This window comes from Symphalangus syndactylus, chromosome 5 (genome assembly GCF_028878055.3).
Source record: "Symphalangus syndactylus isolate Jambi chromosome 5, NHGRI_mSymSyn1-v2.1_pri, whole genome shotgun sequence".
Lineage (NCBI taxonomy): Eukaryota > Metazoa > Chordata > Mammalia > Primates > Hylobatidae > Symphalangus > Symphalangus syndactylus.
The window spans coordinates 11015169-11039261 of NC_072427.2; the positions used below are offsets into that span (position 1 = coordinate 11015169).

General features: G+C 36.9%; 1 long non-coding RNA gene across 2 annotated transcripts; it reads left to right on the forward strand.

Annotated features, from left to right (window-relative positions):
* The first annotated feature begins 9008 nt into the window (after window positions 1–9008).
* On the forward strand, window positions 9009–17370 carry LOC134736760 (uncharacterized). Of its 2 annotated transcripts, none has more exons than XR_010120989.1 (4): window positions 9009–9243; window positions 9810–9943; window positions 16156–16245; window positions 16569–17370. It is a non-coding gene; the product is annotated as an uncharacterized lncRNA (long non-coding RNA). The 2 variants fall into 2 exon arrangements; XR_010120990.1 differs by having other exon boundaries at window positions 9810–9904.
* The last annotated feature ends 6723 nt before the right edge of the window (window positions 17371–24093 follow it).

The following is a 24093-nucleotide window of genomic DNA, read 5'->3' on the forward strand; positions in this document are numbered from 1 at the left end:
TATGCTATAGTTTTAAACCCCCTTTACAATAACATCTTACATTTATATCATACTTTATACTTTTCAGAGCACTAGCATGCACATTATCCTATTTTTATCTCCACAACAACCTTCAGACTGAAGTAGAGAAGATGTCAGAGAAGGCCCGTGCTATAAACTGAAGCAGCAACACATTAAATGACTATTCACAAGTGAGTTCATGGGCCAATGCTAGGCCTCCTGGCTGCTAGTACTGGAATACTCAGTGTTACTCTAGGCAGATAGAAAAAGGGCTAATGGAGAAAGAGTTTCTTTTGCTTTTTCCCAGATAATTTATTTTTTATTCATGCCAGAATCTACAAGTCTACAAAGTCTAAGTTTCCCCAAATATATGATTATTCAATTCACCCACAAGTCTTTTTTCCATTTTTTCAAAAATACAATAATATTATTATTAGCTATAGTCACCATGTTGCACAATATCTCTCTTAAACTTACCCCTTCTGTGTAATGAAAAAATTGTACCTTTTGACTAATATCTCTTTAACAAGAAAGACTCTCTTGCTAGGATGCTTATACAATGATTAAAAAATAACAATAATATACTGCCAAATGTAGAAGGTTGAGAATAATAAAATAAGAATTGGAAGTAAATTTGTAAAAACATTTTTGGCCGAATTGAAGAAAATAATGTATACTTCACATTTTAAAATCTTTGTATGCATGCACACACACAAATATATATATTTCTTAATAGTATGAATAATGAAACAATCTTCCAATTTGAATAAGTAAGTCTAATTCAAAAAGTTAATTTTTTCAGACTCTATATTTTTAATTTTTTAGTTTTCTTAGAAAAAGAGCAGAAAACCCTAATCTATCTTATTGTCATCAGAAAACTTATTAAAAATGTATCCCTCCATTTTCAATAAATACTATATTTGCTGGTTATGTTGAACACCATATGCCATATATAGTTCTTAACATATATATGCTACTTCAAAATAATATACATTTATATATAGAGTTCAAGAAATCTCACATACACATAAATGAACTCCCAGTGATATTGCTGAGTTCAGTCATATAGAAACATATTTTGATGTTTTTGAGCACTTATTATGTCCCAGGCACCAACCTAAGTAATCGGGTTAAAAGGACAAATAGTACACAGACTGCCCAGTCTCTGACCTTGGGAGGGAAACACTTTAACCACTAACAAAAACATAATATATTATAAGGCAATATATAAAGTGCAGTGTGAGTACAAATAAGAAAATTGTCAATTCTTCCTGAATGATTTGGAAGACGTTGCAGAGGAGGGATTATTGAGTTTGAACTTGAGTAGGAGACTAACTGGAAGCTCTGGGAGCAGGCAATGTAGGTGTTTGAAAGAGTTGAGCAAAGGCAGAGATGCTGGAGCCCAAAAAGGAGGGTGAGAGAGGACTTGGGGTTGGTGTGTTCTTGAGTTGGGGAATAATGGATCTGAAAGAAGAGTCGAGAAGATGCTAGGGTTTTGCAACGTTTGTTAGAAAGTTATCAAACAAGAAAAAAAAAAGGCACCAAAGTTAAATTAAAATAGCAAAGTATTACCAATATGTTTTAAGACATTTCATTTGTATAAAGAATAGAAACTAACTTAAATTGACATAAATCTCATGACCTTTCTTCAAACACACACACGCACACACACATGCACACATATATCCAGGTCACAAATTTTTCCTACGGACCCAGGGCATGAAGCTGTCAGGAAGACTCACAAGCATCAAGGGAGAGAGCCTGGGAGGCTCTCAGGAACTGGGAGATTCCTGTTCCTTTCTCTCTTAGGAGCCTTTTGGATCTCTGTTCTTGAATTTATCTCCATCTGCCTTGTTCACTTTCTTCCCAGATTGTTTCCTTGACCATGGCAGATGATGAGGGCTCCACATTCCTGAGTTTGAATGTCCTCTCCATTTGAGTTCTGTGCAATCCAATTTTGTGGTGAGATAATGTGACAGAACCAGGCTGGAACTGCCTAACAAAATAGTGACACATGGCAGGGCCATCGTACCAGGTTATCTTCTGAAAGCTCTTGAAGGGGCCTTAATAGGCCCAGCATGTGCTAGATTCTGTTGGTTAAGGGCACAGATGTTAAATCTAAATTGTCTATGTTCAAATCCCAGCTTCAGCTTGTTTGTTACGTGGTCTTGGGCCATTTACTTAACCAGACATTATATACCACATCACCACCATTTTGCTTAGATAAGACCACCGAGGCACAGAGAAACTCAACCAGTTCAGTGCATACATGAGTCAGAGCATGGGTTTGCAGTCTGACCCTTGAACACAGTCTCTTAATTGCTAAGCTATTCTAATTGTAAGGAAACACATTTAGATACTTTATTTTCTTTGCTAAGACATTTAAAAATATTTCTTTGCTATGCAACAAGGACTTCTACTCAGGCCAGAAATTATTAATGATAGAGCAGTGAAGAGAGAAAAAAAAGAGTTGGAAAAGAAAGTACTTTGTGTTTATTTACCTAGGAAAACATAATTTCTTTGAAAGGAAATGGTATAATAAAATTTTATTGCATCACTTTAGATTTATTTAAAACATTTTTTCCAATACGTATATTTGTTGTTCCAGATGGATCTTTCTGTGAAAAATTGTCTTTAATATATTTTGGTAAACAACTTGGATAGCAAATTCTTCCTAATTCTTTTACTCTCCTCCACTCCAGAAGACTAGTTCATTGTCAAATTCTGGATCACTCTGAAAATATCTAGGCTGGTTTTATAATATTATTTATCTTTATTGCTGCAAACACAGCAGGTGAAGAAAAATGAAGACAATTTGGTAAATAATGGACGCAGAGATGACTTATTGTTTTTCTGCAATGAGAAATAAGCACAGTTTATTATGTGACCTTTTTTCAAGTGCCTGTCAAGAACTCAGAAGTAATAAAGCCTTACTTGCAAAGAGTGACTGATTAAAAAGAGATATACACTTAAAATGTTGTATCTTTTTATTAAGAGCTAATCTTTTATTTGTGTGTTCATAAAAATAATGATATTTATAATCCTCCCCTCAGAAAACCCGTGGCTGCCCCCATATAATGCACACAAACTCACCTACACTTGCTGATTACATTTTTGGATATATTTCAGTTTAAAATGTATTAAAAAAGATGTTTTATAACATATGCATGTGTTTTCTCCTTTATAGAAGATCGTTTTGGATTTTGATCATTCTTCCTCTTGCTGGCTTTGAAGGGAGAAAGATCTTTTGACTTGTAAGGATCTGTAGTGTGCAGCTCCAGGCTTTTATTTCTATGAATAAGTGAGATGTTACCAGCTTCTTTTCTAATATTGATTCTAGAATTTCACTTATTTGGAACATTTTGGACCTATAGGTATATAACTCAACACCTTAGAGTGTCCATGAATATCATACAATATCACTGTAGTGCAGCTTCAGTAGTGCAGCATTAAACAAATTGGCATATTGAAAAGATTTTGTTTCGTTTGCCTTCATGGTGTTCTAAATTTTTAAGATTATTCACAAAGAAGACAAGATGATTTGTGTTTGAAAGGCATAAACATTTAACACGTTTCCTTTGTGAAGCCAAGTTTTTATTAAGAATTTAAATGAAAGCTCTTTTTACATGAAGAGTTCTTAAGAGCAGAAATGCCCTCTGAAATAAAAACAAAATTAATAAAATTAATGAAAACACAAAAAATGTAACTCAAGTCACAATAGAAAAGTTTGCTTATTATAGCACATGGAAGGGGACTAGATAAAAAATTTATGACTGACTTTATAGAATACACTATTTAAAGAGTGTCTTTTCTGGTCTGTACTCTGCCCTGTAATTAGCAAGATGTTGAATTATCATCCTACACAAGAAAGAATGTATTTGGGTTCAGTGAATCAAATGATTGCTTGGCCAAACACACACACACACACACACACACACACACACAGACACACACACTCTCTCTCACGCCACACACTTAAGTAATAGTATATTTTTTAGTTTCTCAAAACATCAGAAAGGAAAGAAAGATTTCCTTTAAATTTCACAAACAATAATGTTATAAATTTTTAATTTTACTAGTAAAGCTCACATTATTAAAGAAGAAAAATTAGGAAAATATGAGTAATGCTTTAATAAACTATATTCTATCCCAAGTGTAGTTCTGTTTTGCTTTCATATTTTGATGCAATTGTTTGTCTTTAGGTTTTGAAAAGTTTTCTTAGAAATTGCATTTTTAAAAATTTGCTTAATACTAGGGCTATAGCTCTGAGTGAACAGAAAAAAAAAAAGAAAAAAGAAAAAAATCCAACTAATGAAACCATCTGGGTATAAGCTGTTAAATTATTTTTTTAAACAATGTATTTTCCATAGCTCTTTTCCCTCCTTAAAATTAGCAGGGTTTGAAAACCTTACTCAGTTTCTTTGATAAGAGATAAATTGCCTTATATTCACTCAGAAGAAAGCTTACCTTGCACTTTATTCATAAACTGACTTGAAATGTGAAAGAAATAATTCTAGGACATCCTGCCAGCAACTAAAAAACAACTCAAAATTTTCTTGTGTGCTCATGTATATTCCCAATTTTATGCATAGTGCTCAGTTGTCTTTTATTGCTCCCAGAGGAAATAAGCAAAACGTGTGTGTGTGTGCACGCACACGTGAGAGAAACAGAAAATGTGTATAAAGGTGCATATGCGTGTCTTGTGTTCACCTGGCATACTGGTAACTTACTTGGTTAGTCTGATGACCAACATGGTAGGAAAGTCATCTCGAACGCAACCAGAGAACAAAGGAATTTACCCAAGCAAGCTGATGATCAGGGACACGAAGGCTTATCTCTTCTCCAGTCATCTAGTCACAGAGTAGATGGCTTTGTGATACATTTTTAGACCTGATATTTTAGGATATTACAGTTCAAAGATTGAAAAAAAATGTTGAGTTTGCTTTTGTAAGTCTCCTACGGCGAAACAATGGAGTCTTTCAACAACATTCGTCTTGAGCACTTTCCCCGGCACTGTTAGAGTGATGTAAAATCAGAATTAACTAAAAATTTGTTGTCAATACGTACTGTTCCTTTCTCTATTTCCTTCACTCATTTGTTTCTCTACACCAGTCTTGAGATACACATACATACACACAAACACAATCTGACACCATAGAAATACGGGTAATTCATAGCTGTACAAGTTGTTTCTAAGTCTTTGCTTAATTCGCCCTTTCACATTAAACTATGATGGGTGAAATAGATGTACAATTGCATTTATACCATTACTCATCCGTGCATTCAGCCCACAATAAGAACTGATTTTTAAAATAAAGAACTTATAATTTAGAAACTTACAAGTTTGATGTTAGAGCAAACGAAACGTGTCCTGTGCCTTTAATATGTAAATCTATTGAAATCCAGTCCTTGACATTGTGAGGGTCTCCATGCTTATCACTTTATGACATTTCCAGACTGAAGGTGCAGGAGGGGGCTCACATTAATTTGCTTTATGTTTGACTAGAGAGCCTTCCCATAACTGTTAGAACCCACTTCAGGCCCACTTCATTTTAGAGTTGTTGTCAGTCATTTGAGAGTGATATGCCCTGTGGCTGGGAAGAATAAACACATCATATATTAGGTAAAGCTTTGATGTATGGAGGTTGCTGAATGCCAACACCTCTTTCTGAGGATAGGAAAAATCAGAATGTGGGAATGAGATTAGGATAGGAAGGAATATGACAGACAGGGGCCCAGCCAGCCTTCCTGGAACTTTCCAGCTCAGAATAAACTGAATGGGCAAAACCAGTATTTGTTTTGTTTTTGCTTTGTTGTGTTTTATGGAGGTTGTTCTGAAGAGCAGAATGAGATTCCGGAACATAATATTTGTTTCTCTTTGCCATTATCAAACTTTAAAATTAAACAAAACATTTAAGAGCTGATATTATACACTGGTCCAGAACACTTCAATCTCAACCATTTGTAACAACTGGCCAGAAACTAAGGGTCAGCATGTAAATCCCCATATTTTGTCTGCTTATACTCCCAAATGCTCCATTTTTACACCAGTTAAAAAGTAGACTTTTAAAATTCAATAAAAATATGGTTTTAGAGCATGGGAAAATAATAGTCTGTCCCAGAATCTACAAATATTTTTTTCACTTCTTTGGGTTACAGAATGAATTTATGACTGACTAGTGTATTTTCAAGTTGGGAAGTCAATGAATTAAAGCATTATTTAGTGAAAAGCTTCAAATTTCCAAAAAATCAAGTTTTACCCAGAGGAATGTGTTTTATTTTTGCACGTGCTCAGCATCAATTTGCTCTACCTTATCTGCACTTCATCTTGAAGCAACTGTGTGTTAGCCTGATTCGAACACAGGCGTTTCCACTCATGATGCAGCTGGTTTTCATGCTAGGCTACATGGTTCTTACTGAGAACTAATTATTTCGTGTAGCTTTTATACTGTTCAGAGTCTTGAGAATCTCAATGAACGATGATGGGCATATATTACTACCTCACAGATTATATTAAACAGGCATATCTCACATTCTAATTGTATTGCCACTCTTTAGCCCTTGCACTGGGTCCTGCACGTTCAGGAATGGTCTCCTCTCCTATTCTGTCATTTTGGTTAAAGAAAAAAAAATGTTGCCCTCTTTTTTACTGAGTGAATAAGCCAAGAAGTTCCATTTGTTAAAAGGATTAAAATAACAGATTTAAAATAACAGATTTCTCTCCCCAAGGCCACACATTTGAGTCTTTGGAAGCAAATTGGCCACCCCAGAGGTCCATCCCTCTTCTCTGTTGTTTGCCTTAAACAATCCAACAGCATGAGGACAATGGAGCAAGTTAAATGTAATGAAAGTGGCTTTACTATATGTATGCATATAAGAAAAGAAATATACATGTATATATTTCAAGCAAGGGGATGCATATTTCTATTCATTTTAAATAACCCCAAAATAACAGTGAGCCACGATGATGAATGTATTTTAGCAGTTAGGATAAATAAAGAGTAAAACAGTTTCTGTCCTAGAAAAAAGAAAAAAAAATGATAGTAGAGAACCCATATTTGCATTTAATTTCTAATTTTCTTGCAAGTGGACCGAGACTAATGGTTTCTCATCAGAAGCCTAGAATCTTGATGCATCACGATTAATAAACAAGTAAATATCACTCTTAATTTCCTTCTATGGATCTCTCCAAGTTGGTTAGTTAGGGTTATCTTGAAATATCTCAAAGGGATAAGATTAGACTACATACCTTAAAATATATAATATGTATATACTTATTTTTATAGCATTTATAACAATGGTCAACGTTTACCTATTGTTTAGGTTACATAATATGCACTTACGTATCGATAGCATTTATAACAATGGTTAACATTTATCTGTTGTTTAGATTATGCCAATCATGCTGCTTTGCTAAGGACTTTTGCTGCATTTCATAGCCTTAAGAACCTAGATGTAGTCACTTTTGGCAATATCCAGCTAGTCATTCAGTTTTGGAAAATTAGAAAAATAAAATAAAGATGGCCAAGAATCGCTCTCCATACTGACATATTCTTATCAACATTGCCAATAAGGTTTTATCAGCCTCAGGCATGAGGCAAATCTATCTTATTAGTGTGAAAACTAATGAAAGATCATCCTGACAATGATAATTAATTGCAGTTGTTGACAAGGACTCAGTTCCTTTACACTCCTTTGCTGTTGCTCTTTCTCGGTCTTTCAGCTCTCTTCTCTCAATTAGACATATGAAAAGTGCGGCCCTCCCCTTGGAGAAAGAAGCTTTTAGATTAATCATATTATCTTAAGGTTCCAAATCTCCATGCCTGCGTGACCTTTCTTCCCTTAGAATCCATTATCTTAAACTATCACAATAATCCTGGCTTTAGGGAGGGAGAGAGGGAAAAGGAATCAAACCTAATAGATGGCAAATAAGATTAATCTATGATCTAAGTGCCGATTACACTTGGCCCTGCCCTTGAACACCCAGGTGTAACCTTGAAATTCACATCCGCTAAGACACAGCAATTGGATTGAGTGTCCCTCAAGGCCTTAAGGGCAGCTGGCCAAACTTTACCCATTACTCCCCAGTGAGATCGTGGGCTGTCTCAACCTCCAACTCTTTTTACTTGTGGAATTTGGCAGCTGTGCTTTTTCATGTTTGTTTTGGGATAGTTCACATTTTTTAGATAAAATACTTATTTTGGGTCCTTGATTTTTGTTTGTCAGAAGCACCAGGCCATGGAGGGAATGAACTTTTACCTGGACCTCACAAGAGGAAAACAAATGATCCAGCTCCTCAGAATCTGATAGCTCCACCAAAATAAATTCAGTCTTTGCTTCTTTCAAAACACTGACATACTGATCCTTAAAGCTACATATGTTTAAGAATAACCAAGGGGAGAAAAAAAAATTCCCCCTTGTAACATTTGTCTTCTGAACTTTGAGCTGATTATTTTTCTTCCACATGGCCTGAGGTCTTAGAAAGGACACTCCTTTGGTAAGATGGAACATGACATCGGGAAGTCCCAGCTACTGGTGACACAGACAGGAAAAAGGATTATGTAGAGAAAACAATTTCAGCCAAAGAGAAGTATCACTGGGTCAGATAGAGAGAAGGGAAGTAAAATAAAAATGTATTCTCATTAAAAGTTGGCCCTGTCTGCAGAAATTCAAAGTTGACCAGATAGAATGTTCTCTCATTATGCTTCTGTGTTGTTCAGACCTCTAAATGTATTATAACCCTGGAAGATAGAATAAAATTAAGTCCAAAATAAGAGTAAGAGGGAAAGTTAGGTCTAAACAAGAAAAAAAATAAGTAGACTTTAAAAATATTAGAGGTAAAACTTGGTGGGTAGAAAATATGACCATGTATCCCAAAAAAGATAGCTAAATAAAAAATGTCAGGGATATCATTTAGGGACCTGACACTCACGCCATTCTTACAGTGTTACATGTATCTTGGGAGTGTCTCTCTGGCATACCCCCAGGCACAAGTTCTATCTAAAAACAGAACGACTCTTGCAGTGTTCACTTTGTGAAGGTTTTCTCAACTGTTTTCTTAACAAAAATTAACACATATTTGTTTTTAGTTCATACTGAGCTTTGTAGGACAAGGACCTCAGACCCACAGTTCCTGAGCAATTATTCTGTAATTTTTCTTGTCACTTTATAATTTAATTCCTAAAGTATTCGAAATAAATTCAATCTTATAGTAATCTCTATTTCCTTTTTTTTCTTTTAAAAGTAAATCATTAGCTTTTTTTCTTAGTAAGTGTAATGCAGTAGGTATAGAAACACCATTTTTCAGAGACCACCCTTTGGAAACTTAATTTTGAAGCTCATTTGTCAAGAAGACATGGCTGGTTACAAATTCCTGGGTGACACAAACTGCATGATCTAGAATTTGTCGTTTAACATGTCCGAATCTTGATTTGCACAAGGGTAAAAAGGAATATGGAAATAAGTCTACGTCAATCCAGGGCTGAAGATTCAATAATTCTATGTATAAAAGTGTCTGACAATAGCTGGCTGATTGGGTTGAATCCTAGCTCTGTTGCTTTTTAACTATGTGACCTTGGGTAAATCGCTCAACCACGTTGTACTTTAATTTCCTTATTTTGAGAGTAGGAATAAACAGTATTTACCTTATAGTGTTTTGTTGGGGTTTAAACGAGTTAAAAGAGGTAAATTGCTTAGAAGATGTTTAAGAAGTACTGTATAACTGTTTGCCATTATTGTCATCCTTGCTGTCATTATTAGAGTCTCAGTGAAAGTTACTCTATTTTTTTTTTTTTTGCGGTGAACTCAAGAACACTGGAAAACAACAATGCCACTGGTTTCTTAGATTTTTGCAAGCATCACAGCTGTAAAAACATCAAAGAAATGAAGGACTCTGGAAGCTCTGGTAAAAACACAAAGGGTTCTTCGGGGCTTCTTTTCTCTTGTGAGTTAGGACAGTGCCATTTTGACTGAGTATGGGAGCCCTTGTCAGCTGTCCTGGGAGGGTTAACTCACACCTAGGCGGGAGCCTAACGCCATTAAGTCAGGGAGAGTAATGAAATTTCATTTAATTTGTCAGGAAGAAAGTGCTAATGTTAAAAGGCATTTAATAAAAAAGGGAGAGATTCTTTGAAAGGGAGTCCTTAAGTAATTACTTCAAGTGTCTTATGCCTACTCACCAGAATATTTACATTAGTCTCTTACAGTGCCAGTGTGTAATTAAATTAGTGCAGCATTTACAGTCCCTGTTTTTTTTTTCTTTTAAGGAAGTGTGATTTTATTAATAATCCTCCTTTAAAAAAGAGAGAAAAAATAACTTGATGTAATCAAATCAAATGTTAGCATATTTTTGTTTTTGAAAATTTCTTACTAAGAGAATTGCTGAGTTAATGTTGCAGGCGTGTGCATGTGTTGGTAAGAAGCGCTGATTCCAGGGCAGAGTGGCTGTGCTCCTTCCTCATCTCCACTCACAAAAGTGCCATCTTTTATCTGCTCAGCCCTGACATGGAGATTCAGGTCAGCAGCCAGAGACTGTCAGCATATTGCAGTGGATACCCCTGCCTAGTCCAGGTTCTCTTTTCAACTTGTCTGCGAGGCAAGGAGGGATACAGATGTGCGAGTGAGGGGAAGTCCGCAGGAAGCCGGGTGAGGCAGGCTCATCCCTCATCACTCTGTGCGCACAGAGCAGCTCAGGCTCTCTCCGGCAATAGCAAGAGGAGTTCACTAATGTGTTGGGAGTGGGGGACGGCCCATGGGACCACGGCTGAATGCATTTGTACTTTTACACTCAGGTCACACTGAGGAAAATGATTCTTGAACATTTCTTTGGAAGTAACTGCTGCTGTTTTCCAGATCAATTTATGAACATCGTAATGAATGAGTCTGCACACTGATATCATACAAATGTTTTCCTTTTATCAGGTCTGTCTTCCAAGGGATATGGGCAAGAACATAGGCTGCTGATTGGAGACACAATAAATAAGATATTGAAAAGGAAGTATAGATTTATCTCATACAGGGGATTTGAATATTAAGAGAGATCAGGTTATCCAAAAAGTGTGTAAACTATAAAGTGTTAGTAATTCTAGCTACTATTATAACTATAGCTGGAGAGATCTTACTAAATTTCAGATGTGATTGTATCACTCTCCTTCTTACTATCTATCATTCAGTGGTTTTCCACAGCTTCAGTGAAAGCGTGAACTTTGCAGTAAACCATGCATCACCTCTGCTGATTTCCAGAAGTCACATCCTTCAAGAATCTGCTGTTTTTCAAAATATCAGGTCTTCAGAATGGAAGAATTCTCTTATCTCTAGACCTTTGCACGTGTTTTTCTCTCTGTCTAGAGCTGAGCTTTAGCCACTAGGCTCGTGTGGCTATTTAAATTTAAATTTGAAAAAAAATTAAAATGAATGAACATAATTTAGTTCCTCTCATGCATTAGGTATGTTTCAAGCCCTCCATAGCTGTTTGTGGCCGTGGCCACCATATTGGGAAGTGCAGCTATAGGCCATTCATTTATTGCAGGGGTTTCATTAAACACCTCAGGTTTATAGCCACCTTTTCTACCTTCTGAATTCATCTTTAATTTTTCAGCTTAGCTATCACTTCTGCCAGGAAGTCTTTTCAACCTCCATCTCATCCCTTCCATAAGAGTTGAGATGTCCTTTTTTTTAATATCCCACCCTATAGAAGTTGCCTATATGTTTATGTGAATTTTCTGATCTAAGATGAGGCCGATTTTCTGCTCAGCTCATGAGGTCAGGGTCTTGTCTTCTGACTTGATCAGCATTATATTGTCCACTTGGAAAGCAAATAATAGTGAAACCTGATGGAGTGTTTATTAGGCACTATTGTAAGCACTTTATATGTATGCTCTTACTTAATACATAAGTAGGTACTATTTATCTCCTTTAGTACATAACTGGCTGCTATTGTTATCCCAATATTGCAAACAAAGAATCTGAAGCACAGAGAGGTTAAACCACTTACAGACACCCAGAGGGAGAGGGAAGGGTGAGGCTAGGCAGCTGGGGCCAACTTAGACTCTGAACCTCCATGTCCTTGGCGTTCTAACAATTTCTGTTCAACAAATGTAGGCATACCTATGAATAGGCAATAAAGCAGACAGTAGTCACTCTTTCCTAACATCACTGTTTTATAAATTGTACTGATTTTCCCACCAGCCTGACTGTATAAAGTATCGTTTTCTTTTAGTAAGTGTTTTATGCTTTCTCCTTCAGTCCTCAACTGTAGGGTGAATAAAGAAGGCGTATTATACTCCCTCTACAAGTAAGAAACCTGACATCTAGAGAGGGTAAGCAAGATAAAAGGCTAGTGGGATGATACTATAAAGTCAAAGTAAGACACAGCCTTGGCAACTATTCAAGTGACATGATGCATATGGGCAATGAATCCAAGTCATCAACTTTGATTTTCTTTGGCATTAACGTCTTAGTTTTCTCACTGCTCAAGTCATATTAATTAGCAATATCATTTCTTTCTCATAACTGTGTGTGTTGCTAATGTTACTTATTAGAATGAAATAACTAGATATTGTTTTCAACAAATTAAAATGTCTATAAATAGGTCCCCAATCAGACATTAAGCCTCATGACTATTGTATCAGTACAGCTATTAATAAATCAATAATGTGGTTTTTGCCCATAGGCTATTTTTAGTATTTCAGATTGAATGTCGATCCCACAAAAAAGAGACTTTTTTAAGGCAAATTTATTTAATACCAAATTTTGGTTTAAGTGAGATTCTCATTACAGCTGACGCTTAAGACTGTATCTTTCCTAGGTTTTCTTGTAGGATTTTAATGGTTTTAGGTCTAACATATAAGTCTTTAATCCATCTTGAATTAATTTTTGTATAAGGTGATACCATTCAGGACATAGGCGTGGGCAAGGACTTCATGTCTAAAACACCAAAAGCAATGGCAACAAAAGCCAAAATCGACAAATGGGATCTCATTAAACTAAAGAGCTTCTGCACAGCAAAAGAAACTATCATCAGAGTGAACAGGCAACCTACACAATGGGAGAAAATTTTTGCAACCTACTCATCTGAAAAAGGGCTAATATCCAGAATCTACAATGAACTCAAACAAATTTACAAGAAAAAAACAAACAACCCCATCAAAAAGTGGGCAGAGGACATGAACAGACACTTCTCAAAAGAAGACATTTATGCAGCCAAAAAACACATGAAGAAATGCTCATCATCACTGGCCATCAGAGAAATGCAAATCAAAACCACAGTGAGATACCATCTCACACCAGTTAGAATGGCCATCATTAAAAAATCAGGAAACAACAGGTGCTGGAGAGGATGTGGAGAAATAGGAACACTTTTACACTGTTGGTGGGACTGTAAACTAGTTCAACCATTGTGGAAGTCAGTGTGGCGATTCCTCAGGGATCTCGAACTAGAAATACCATTTGACCCAGCCATCCCATTACTGGGTATATACCCAAAGGACTATAAATCATGCTGCTATAAAGACACATGCACACGTATGTTTATTGCGGCACTATTCACAATAGCAAAGAGTTGGAACCAACCCAAATGTCCAACAACGATAGACTGGATTAAGAAAATGTGGCACATATACACCATGGAATACTATGCAGCCATAAAAAATGATGAGTTCGTGTCCTTTGTAGGGACATGGATGAAACTGGAAAACATCATTCTCAGTAAACTATCGCAAGGACAAAAAACCAAACACCGCATGTTCTCACTCATAGGTGGGAATTGAACAATGAGAACTCATGGACACAGGAAGGGGAACATCACGCTCCGGGGACTGTTGTGGGGTGGGCGGAGGGGGGAGGGACAGCATTAGGAGATACACCTAATGCTAAATGACGAATTAATGGGTGCAGGAAATCAACATGGCACATGGATACATATGTAACAAACCTGCACATTGTGCACATGTACCCTAAAACCCTAAAGTATAATAAAAAAAAAAAAAAAACAAACAAAAAACAAACAAAACCAAAAAAAAAAAAAAAAGACTGTATCTTTCTGCAGGGTCCAAATACATTAGTAAATATGAAAATAGAGGGTTAATTGAATCTCTGTGGGACTATATTCCATTTTCTTGGAAAATCAAAGCATCAGCATGGATGAGTTGGTGTTCTGGATTTTGTATACTCAAAGTAATAGCTACCTAATGCTTTGAGGACTTAATATCGAGCAAGTGATAGTCTATGAACTTTACCTATATTGACCCCTGTATTCTTGGCAAGAAATCTATAAGGTTTTTGTCTTTTTTATGCAGATGAGAAAGCTGAGGCATAGTGCTATAATAACTTCCCCAAATCATACTGTCAGGGAGTGACCGACTGTGATTTGAAGTTATGTAATCTAATTTCAGAGCCCATTTTCTTAACCACTATTCTCCATATCCTCCCGATCAACAGGTCCAAACGCACATGCAAAATTTAAGAGTGTTTTAGAATAATTTTTCTTAAAAAGTGAGAATTATAAAGAACTTTCTGTGTTTTATTGGAGGGTGCCATCTAAAAGGAAAATTCTGTTTGGATTGTCAACGCAGTTTTAAAAAGAGAAAAACTACTAAATAGAAAACTACAAGAAGGGATTCCTGGTATAATTGAGCTCTTCAATTTGATTGAGGAATTTAGCTAGTTAGCTAAAGAAAACTATTAAGGAACAAATATTTTATAATCTATTTTTTACTTTTACTTTCTTACTTTTCAATATAATGTCACCTTTGTCCAATGGTAGCAAAAAGCTTCAGTTGGTTTTTAGATACTTTTTCTAAGTCGGTGACACTTAATAGTGCATATTGGCCACATGCGGTGGCTCACGCCTATAATCCCAGTACTTTGGGAGGCTGAGGTGGGCAGATCACGAGGTCAGGAGATCGAGACTATCCTGGCTAACACAGTGAAACTCCGTCTCTACTACAAATGCAAAAAATTAGCCGGGTGTGGTGGCAGGCACCTGTAGTCCCAGCTACTTGGGAGGCTGAGGCAGGAGAATCACTTGAACCCGGGAGGCAGAGGTTGCAGTGAGCCAAGATCATGACATTGCACTCCAGCCTGGGCAATGGAGCAAGACTCTGTCTCAAAAAAAAAAAAAAAGAAAAAGAAAAGAAATGGATATTGGTCTTTAAATAACCTTGTCTGGCTACTATCTAATATTGATCCATATAAAGCTAAATGTATCTTCTCTTTTCCCAAACCCAAAGGATAGAAAAAGTAAAAATAAGGTAGCTTAAAAATACATTCACAGTTCTTTATTAGCAACCGCTTCAGTCAAAACCCAGGTGTAATTTTTCTCCTAATCACAAAGCGTCACTAATGACATTTTACAAATATATCGACCGTATTTTCTTGAGAGCTGTTTATAAAGTGAATACAACGGTTCATCCTGGTGTTTGGCCACCTTTGTTACTTAGCAGGATTGACTGGAGATCGGATCTGCCCAGGTCTGCTGTAATCTGTCCTTTAGATGAGAGGGAATCGGAAAACCCGGACGCTACCAAAAATGTGAATTCAAGCGAAAAAAAAAAAAAAAACACGTCCTAGCTTTTGAAGACCCTGAAGTAGTTGAAAAAAGATGATGGGTGTTTTTGACTCTAAAGCTCATTCTAAAGCAGGGAAGGAAAAAAAAAACAGCAGATCACTTTGCTTTTCCAAAGAATGCTTTTGAGAAATGTGGCATTCCACAGAAGAACCCAAAACAGCTAAAGCTTTTAGATGGAATTAAAACAATTGCTGACATCATTTAGAGCTAAACTACAGGCAAAGAAAACAGTGAATGACCCAAAATCATGAATGTGGCATTAAAAAAAAAAAAAAAAAAAATATATATATATATATATATATATATATATATATATATTGAAATGGGCAAAACAGATTCAGAAGAAATGATTTGTAAGGATGTGGTTAGAACTATTTACATACTGGGTTCTATTTGTTTTACAGCTAGTGGTGCACGGACAGCATGAAAGGTTATCTTTGACAAGGTTTTAGCTATTATTTTCTTCCAGTGAAATGGTATTTCTTGAGAAAAAAAGGTCTTTGGAACAAAATAACAATAAATCCTGATTTAGATACATAAACCTGCCATTGATATCACATAATATCAGTGTTCTTTCTCACTCGATACAGGCGTTTTAAAGATAAATGGTAAAACTGAACTGGAAATCCATCTGGCCGGCTGCCTGCTCTAATGAATAACCCCACTTTGGCTCGTGCAATGTAAGCAGAAAGTTCTCTCCCGGCCTCTTTCGTCTGTCATGAATCTACAAGACAGCCAACATAATATCTGGGCGACAACGGTGCGCTAACAGTGCAGTGACTTCCATTTTCTTTGCTTTCTATTGATTTTCACTTAATAACTGGCGAAATACTAAACGTCCGCCCTGAGTACCTAATAAATCCTGCCTGAGCTTTTTATTGAGGAGAATTTAATAAAAACAACCATTGTGGCTGAGGGATTTTTCTTCTGGACAGAACATAGGGGTAGGGGACAGCGAGGTTGGGGCAAGAGGAAGCCATTTGATTTTTTTTTTTTCAAACAGGACTTCTTCCCTTTGGAAAGCAGTGCGGTGGCAGTGTCAAGGAAGCCTGTGTGTTTGCAGCAGGTTCCTTCCAGAAGCAGCTGTAAGTGCCACCTCCAGGCCATCTGGCCAATGTGAGGAAAGGAGGCTGCAAGGGCTTCGCAAAAAACAACTTTCTGTTCCTCTGGTATCCCCTGATAACTGATTTCAAGTTATGGTCGAGGACTGCCTTATCGCTATCAGTGGCTGTCAACAATTTATAAGTATATTCATTTCCCTGTTCAACTTAATTGGTATTTTGGATTTGACACTAGAAAAGCAAGTTTGACTTGCCTGTTGGAGTCCAAGGATACCTCCAACAAAATTCTAGACAATAAAAGAAAGGGTAAGTGTCTGAGGGGAGGGGGCACTCACAAGTTATTCTATTTAATGCTAATTCCAGGCTTCCAGATTCATTTTGGGGCAATCGAAGAGCAAGAGCTCTGTGCATGGCTTTTTAAAACACAAAGAAAATGGAGAAGCATGGGCTTCCCAATTTCCCTGCACATAAACTTCTAGAACAATTTCTATTGTTGATACTTTAAAAAAAAATCTTTTTATTTTCTGTGACGCGGTCTTTTAAACTCATAGCACAACTTATGGCTCCCTCTACTTCCTATATTTTAATTGATCTTGAGGTTATTTTCAAGTCACTGGGCTTAATGAACAAATATTTTAGAATTTCTTCCTTTATATACACTCATTCCTGTCTCCATAAAATGTCTAATCAAGAATTCACATGTGTAGAAAATAAAAAAATAGAAGTACATACCCTTAAAGTGAAGTTAGTTGTTTCTGTGATTTTATAAAATCCATGGACCTCAAGTTTGAGTATCATTGTTATAAAAAACACAGCCATTCAAGCCACGCATGGCACAGTTACTCATTAACTGGGCAGCTTTTCCTACAGAACATGGGAATATGGGGACAGAGGCCATGTGATAATGATGCAGGCTTCATGTCATGGACCAGTATCGACATCCTAGCTTCTCCTCCTCTGAAGTTGGGTTACTTTGTCCATGAAATGGGGATATTCTTGCCGAACTAGCGTGATTGACATCATCTCACCAAAATCTCAACAAACATATGGGTACCCAACAAATGCTGTTGATTTATTTCACTGGGGTACTTCAATGATGAGAAGTGGTTAATCAACTGGGTTAGGGTTCGAAATTGGCCAAAATCTCAGAAATCACCCTGATGCGACTTAACTCTTCTCTGCCTCACTTCCCTGATCTCTAAAATGGAACTAATATCAATGTTTTTAAAACTATGAAAAGAATTAATGCACATTAAGTCCTTAAGAGATTTCCTGATGTAAACTGTAGACCTGGGGTGACAACGCTGTGTGAGTGTAGGTGTATCAATTATAACAAAGGGGAGGGGGCTGGGCAGAGCAGGGGTGGTGGGGCAGCTGTGGGGGGGGGGGCAGGAGCTGTATAAGTAATCTCTGTCCCTTCTACTCAATTTTATTGTGAACCTAAAACTGTTCTAAAAGAAATTAAGTCTATTTTGAAAAGTTTCCCTGCACATAGAAATACTCCAAAAATGTTGGCTCTTATGATTTACAAATAGTGCTCAAAAATAACTGAAAGCAGTTTGTGACTCTTTACAAAGAAGAACTTGACCGTTAAGTCATTCTGATGACGGAGCTTTCATTTAATTCAGATAGCAATGCCTTTTTGTTAACCTCCGTTTTTCTTTTTGAGTATTATATCCTTTCCGTGTCCAATTCTTGCTGAAAGGGGAAATGGAAGTAAAAACCTTTAATGTTTTCCATTTTTTTCGATCATTTGGTTTCTTCTCTTTTTCAGAGCAGTCTCTTTTAGATTCTTGTGAAACCTCATCTGTTCTTCCCTGGTAAAAACATGTTGTTTTCATTGTGTTAGACAGGCTAACACTGGAGAAAATTCAGCAGATCACAGTGCACATCCCCAGGTTGCAATGTGGGGACGGACGGTTCAGACGTGGAACTCTCAGGTATTTGCCGGACTGGTCCGTGTAAGACCTCTCATCGGTTCGCATAAAGGTGTATTGCTATTCAGATAATGTCTTCCCCTGCTCAACAAAAGGTTGTTGTACTGAGCTGTGATTGTGACAAATGATTTACTATTAGGAACATTCTGTAATTATTGTTCGGTGGGACCGCAGACCGATACATCATTAACATGATAGACGGCCTTTTATATCAGCAAAAATAACTAAATTAATAAAAATGGCTTCATTCCAATCCCTGTCAGAAAGCCAATACTCAGAACAATCAAGTAGCGGTGATACCTGAGGAAGCCATAGTTTATATCCCCCAACAAATCAGGTTTTATGCATAAGCAATAAAATATTTGTATATATAATCTCTGTAATATGGATCTGTATAAGAGATTTTATGGAGATCAGCTCTAAACAAAAATATAGGATATATAAATATTTTCTTCCAAATGATTTAGATTTAAATTTATGCTTTTATGCAATTAGATTGCAGTTTTAGAATATTAGAATTTGCCTTTGACATCTTCTCTTTCAAGATGTCTTAAGCATTGAGAAACATTTTAATGTAGACTCTACAGACTAAAGTTTCGTTTTTCCTTTCTCTTATTTTCTTCTCTTTTTCCTTTCTCCCTTCCTTCCATCCTTTCTTTCCTTCTTTCAATCCTTTCCTCCTTTCTGTCTTTTCATCAACAAACCCCTAATTTATGCTTTAAATCCTTAGCCTCACATTTCTGACATTTCTACACAGAATGAGAGGAAAGAAAGATCTATTTCTGAGTACTCTGTTGAAATAGACTTATAGAAACAAAATGCAGGCTACAGGCATTGATAAAAAACCTTTAGAAATCACAATTAAATTTCTAGTTTTTTTTTGCACTTTAGTACTGAAAACAAATTTCAATTAAAAAAACGGACAATTATAATAATGGGGACCTGCATGGAAATCTAAGACTAGGAGCTCTCAAGAAATCCGAGAAAGGATAAAACAGAACGCAACTGTTTTCTATTATTTTCTTCCTTCCTTACTTTCTCTCTTTCAGCGTATTTTTGTCCACAATCTCATATCCAAAACTCTTGGGATGAGATGTGTCCTGTAATTCAGAACTGTTATGATTTTGGAAGATATCTTGGCCACAAAGCCGAATACTATCTGCCATCGCCAGGGGATCTAGGGTGGCACATATATATGCAACAGCACATATGAATACACACTAACTGGGATAAACAAAGATTGTCTCATCCACATAGGTGTGGGTCACATTTTGCTACAAATGAAATCAATTTAGGTCAAAAATAAATGTTGTGTAGAGACTTTTAGATTAAGGAATTGCAACTGAACTGTTCAAACCAACTCTAAGAATCCTGTTAATTTAAATATAATCTAAATTCACCTTGTGTGATTCCATTCACTTTGAACACTTTTTAAAATACTTTATTCTTTTAGAGGAGTTTTAGCCTTACAGTAAAATTGAGAGGAAGGAACAAAGATTCCCCATATACCCTTTTTTTTTTTTTTTTTTTTTTTGAGACAGGGTCTCACTCTGTCACCCAGTCTGGAGTACACCGGCATGATCTCAGCTTACTCTAACCTCCACATCCCAGGTTCAAGTGATTCTCCTGCCTCAGCCGCCTGAGTAGCTGGGATTACAGGTGTGAACCACCACACTCAGCTAATCTTTGTATTTTTAGTAGAGACAGGGTTTCACCATGTTGGCCAGGCTGGTCTCGAACTCCTGACTTCAGGTGATCCATCCATCTCGGCCTCCCAAAGTGCTGAGTGCTGGGATGACAGGCATGAGCCACCACGCCGGGCCTCATTTACCCTCACATTCTCACACGCAGTGCCTTCCTTCCATCTTCCACCAGAGAGGTGCCTTTGTTACAACTGACGAACCTACAGTGACACATCATCACCACCCGAAGTCCACAGTTTACCTTAGTGTTCATTCTTGGCGTACTTTCTGTGGATATTCCATTTCATTATACATTTGTCCTTTTGCACATTCTGACAGGGTTGTTCCACTCTTTTTTTTTTTTTTTTTTTTTTTTTTTTAATAAGAGACAGGGGTCTTGCCATGTTGCTCAACTAGTCTGGAACCCCTGGGTTCAAGCCATCCTCCTGCCTCAGCCTCCCAAAGTGTGGGGATTATAGGTGTGAGCCACCATGCCTGGCTTTTTCCGCTCTTTGCAGGAACTTGAAAATAATAGAAATCACCACTTTATGGATACTCAATAAACACACGTTATTGGCTGAGTAACTGGTATTGTAACATAGTAGCCTTTTAGAAATGTGCTCCTGTGACTTCATACTTCTACAGAAGTTGCAAGGATCTAAACGCTTCAAACTCTGATAAACTTTATTCACTGACAAATTTATTCTCAGAAATGTTCATACCTTTGTGGAAAAGGTATAAAAATAGTCTATAATTGTCTACATAGTAGATATTTTATTAAGTAAAGACATTGTTTTCAAAGCCAGATTTCTATCTAAAATGATTTTGAAAAACATTATCGTAGCTCAGTTCTTCCAGTGCCATTGGCATAAGTGAAATCACTGTCAGTGGCTGGCTATAAAGGGAAGAGTTGGACAGAACTGTAGCTCAAAGATGCTGAGATGATATGAAAAGTGATTTTAATTCTGAAACTAAAGAAGGGAAGAGTATTGTGCAAGGTGAGGGGAGGCATGCAGGTAAGGGATCCAGTGCAACCTTTCCTGGGTAGTCAGCGAGAGAATCATGCAATTGTTTTTATGGCTAAAGCTTGATTGAGACCTATTTTAAAACTCGTCTTTTCTGCTTTGGCCTTCTCTTAAAGGAAGACAGATGCCCTTGAAAAGGAGTCTTAAAAGTATGATTCACGGACTTGGGAAGAATTACAGGATGCAGACAGCCTAGAGTGGTGCCTCCTCCCCCCAAAGGAGTTCACATTTCCTTCCTCTTAATCTGAGTGAACCATTAAAAAGTTACTCAGTTCCCTGGAGGCTCTTCCCAAGGAATCTCCTAAAAGGAAATACCCTGCACTGGAAAGGTAATTTACCTAGACAGGATTTCAAAAACTAAGTACCAGTTCGGAGATAACCAGTGACTTTACATGGGCTGGTGTATTCCTCCTTGTAAGGATTCTCCCCTGAAGTCAGTTAACAAATCAAACAGGTAGGCAAAACAACATCAGGAAAGAACACACTACCCTTGCACATTTTATTTATTTATTTTTATATGAATTAAGTCCTCAAACGGATAGTTTCACTGCTGTTGTAATATCAAACTGTAAATATGCAATACATTGATTTTTTTTTTTTTCCTGAAAATAGGCTCGTATTCAAACCAGAAACATTTTGTGTTCTATTCTGAGAATGTTTTTAATTATTTTAGCTAGTGGGAAAACTCTTTTCTTCGGGATAGGGATGTGGGAGGGGAACAAAAATCTGTGCTCTGGACCTTAGGGAGTGCTGCGGTAATTCAGTTTCTGAGGTCTTCAGGAAGCCGGGCTTAGGAGTTGATTCCCTTTTATGGCTAAATAACTCTTATGAATTTGTCTTTTCAAAGTCCACTGGAAACTGGAAAGAGGAGCGTGATTACAGAAAGCTGCAGCTGTGAATATTTGCAAAGCAGCTTGGTTTCCCATCTCTATCCATTCCCTCTCCCCTGCCCCCACCTCCAGCAACTAATATCTTAGCATCTTATGGAGTAATATGATAGAACTTTCAAGAACGAATGAGGACTTTGGGACGTATTAATTCCCATCAACAAACTAATGTCTAATGTTTTGTAGGCTACAGATAAGAAGTTGACCACTGCATTACATTTGTCAATAATTTTTGCATTTTCTAGGGTTAGGTTCATGGAAGGAATTTGTCCTGATGGTCGTGAGAACGCTGTCAAGATTTTGTTGCTCAAATAAGATCCGAACATGCATTTGTCGTTTGCACAGTTTTTCCAGGAAGAAAATGGAGAGGAACTATAAACATGGAGAAACGTGGAAAAATGCAAATGCTGGAGTTGGAGGTGGCTTATATAGGGAAGTCTCTGTATATTGAAACAAATCAGGGAGACTGGGCCAGGCCAGGCAAGAGAGGACAGCACATTCTCATCTTTTACTTCTTCTGAAATTGGAAGTACAAGATTCTGAAATTCTGGTAGATTAAACGAGAACGACAAGCATCTTTTTGCCTCAAGGAACTTAATGTTTTGTAGCCATAGGGCGGGATTCTGATACCATACTTTATTATCACAAACTACAGTCAAAAAAGAAACCAGTTTTGAGAATGCCTGGATTTGTATGTTTTTGATACATAATACAACTCTTTCTGTGTGAAATGAAAGGCAGATCGTGGGAAAATGTATGATTCTATTTATAGTCAAATTCAAATTATCTGATTATAGGGCAAAATTAGGACAGACTTTAAACCTGCCCTTTTAGTGCCTAATTTGCCACAAAAAATAGTAAAACTACTCACATTTGATAAGCAATCTGTCTTGTTATTTCTTGTCCTGTGAACTATGAAAAAGAACTAAGAAAAATTCCCCTCTTTTTTTTTTCTTTTCATAAAACTCAATCCAAGGCCTGCATATTATATTCACATTTTTCTTGTGTGCTTCCTTTTGTATGTTTTGGCCACACTGGTGGAATTTTCTATGATAAGAGGACCACCAATCCAGTATGCGTGGTGTGGGGTTGGCCCGTTGAGTGGGCCCCACTGGGCCTCCGGGGAAGAGGGCCAGGAATTCACAGGGCTTGATTACCACCAGGGCTTTTTCTGCTTTTAAGTTAACTATGTTCTTCCTGGTAAATCAACGCCTCGACTTCGGAGATTTAACATCAGCTCTGTGATTGAGCAGGAACTCTGAAAAGAAGACGTCCCAGTAATGCCTACCTGACCTTTCTCCAAGCTTGTTATAAGGAAAATAAGATGTCCAGGGGAAAGGGAGTCGTTAGATGTGGAACTACTAGGGGGACTTAAATGTTTTTAAACCAGCTTCCATGGTGACATATGTAAACAAAAGTCAAAGTGTCTTCATGCATACAAGATAAACATTTATCATTTAGCTTTTCATTTTGTGTCCATAACACTTGCATCTGCCTGTCATGCATATTTTCTTTTTAAAAAAGCATAAAATTAAATTTACCAGGATGCTTCCATTTGTGATTTCTCTATTTACTTCCTGTGATCTAACACAACCTGGTAAATATTTATGGGACACATATGCCATTAAAGTGACTGGGTTATATGTTGGTGACATGAAGATAGAGTAGTTAATACTTGAGATTGGTCAAATGGCTCTGTTAGTATTCAGATTTTCTGTTCTTAATATGTTTGTTAGCATTCTCTTTTTGATAGGTTTGGTTTTATTATTGTGACCAATTTTTTATCTCTCCTTGTATCTATGGCCTATGATGTGTGATTTTCACATGTGACTTAAGGAGATAAGTATATGAACTTGTCCCCTGACTTAGGGTTACCCATATGACTTGCTGTGGCCAAAAGAATAAGGTAGAAATGACAGCATGCCCTAAGAGGCAT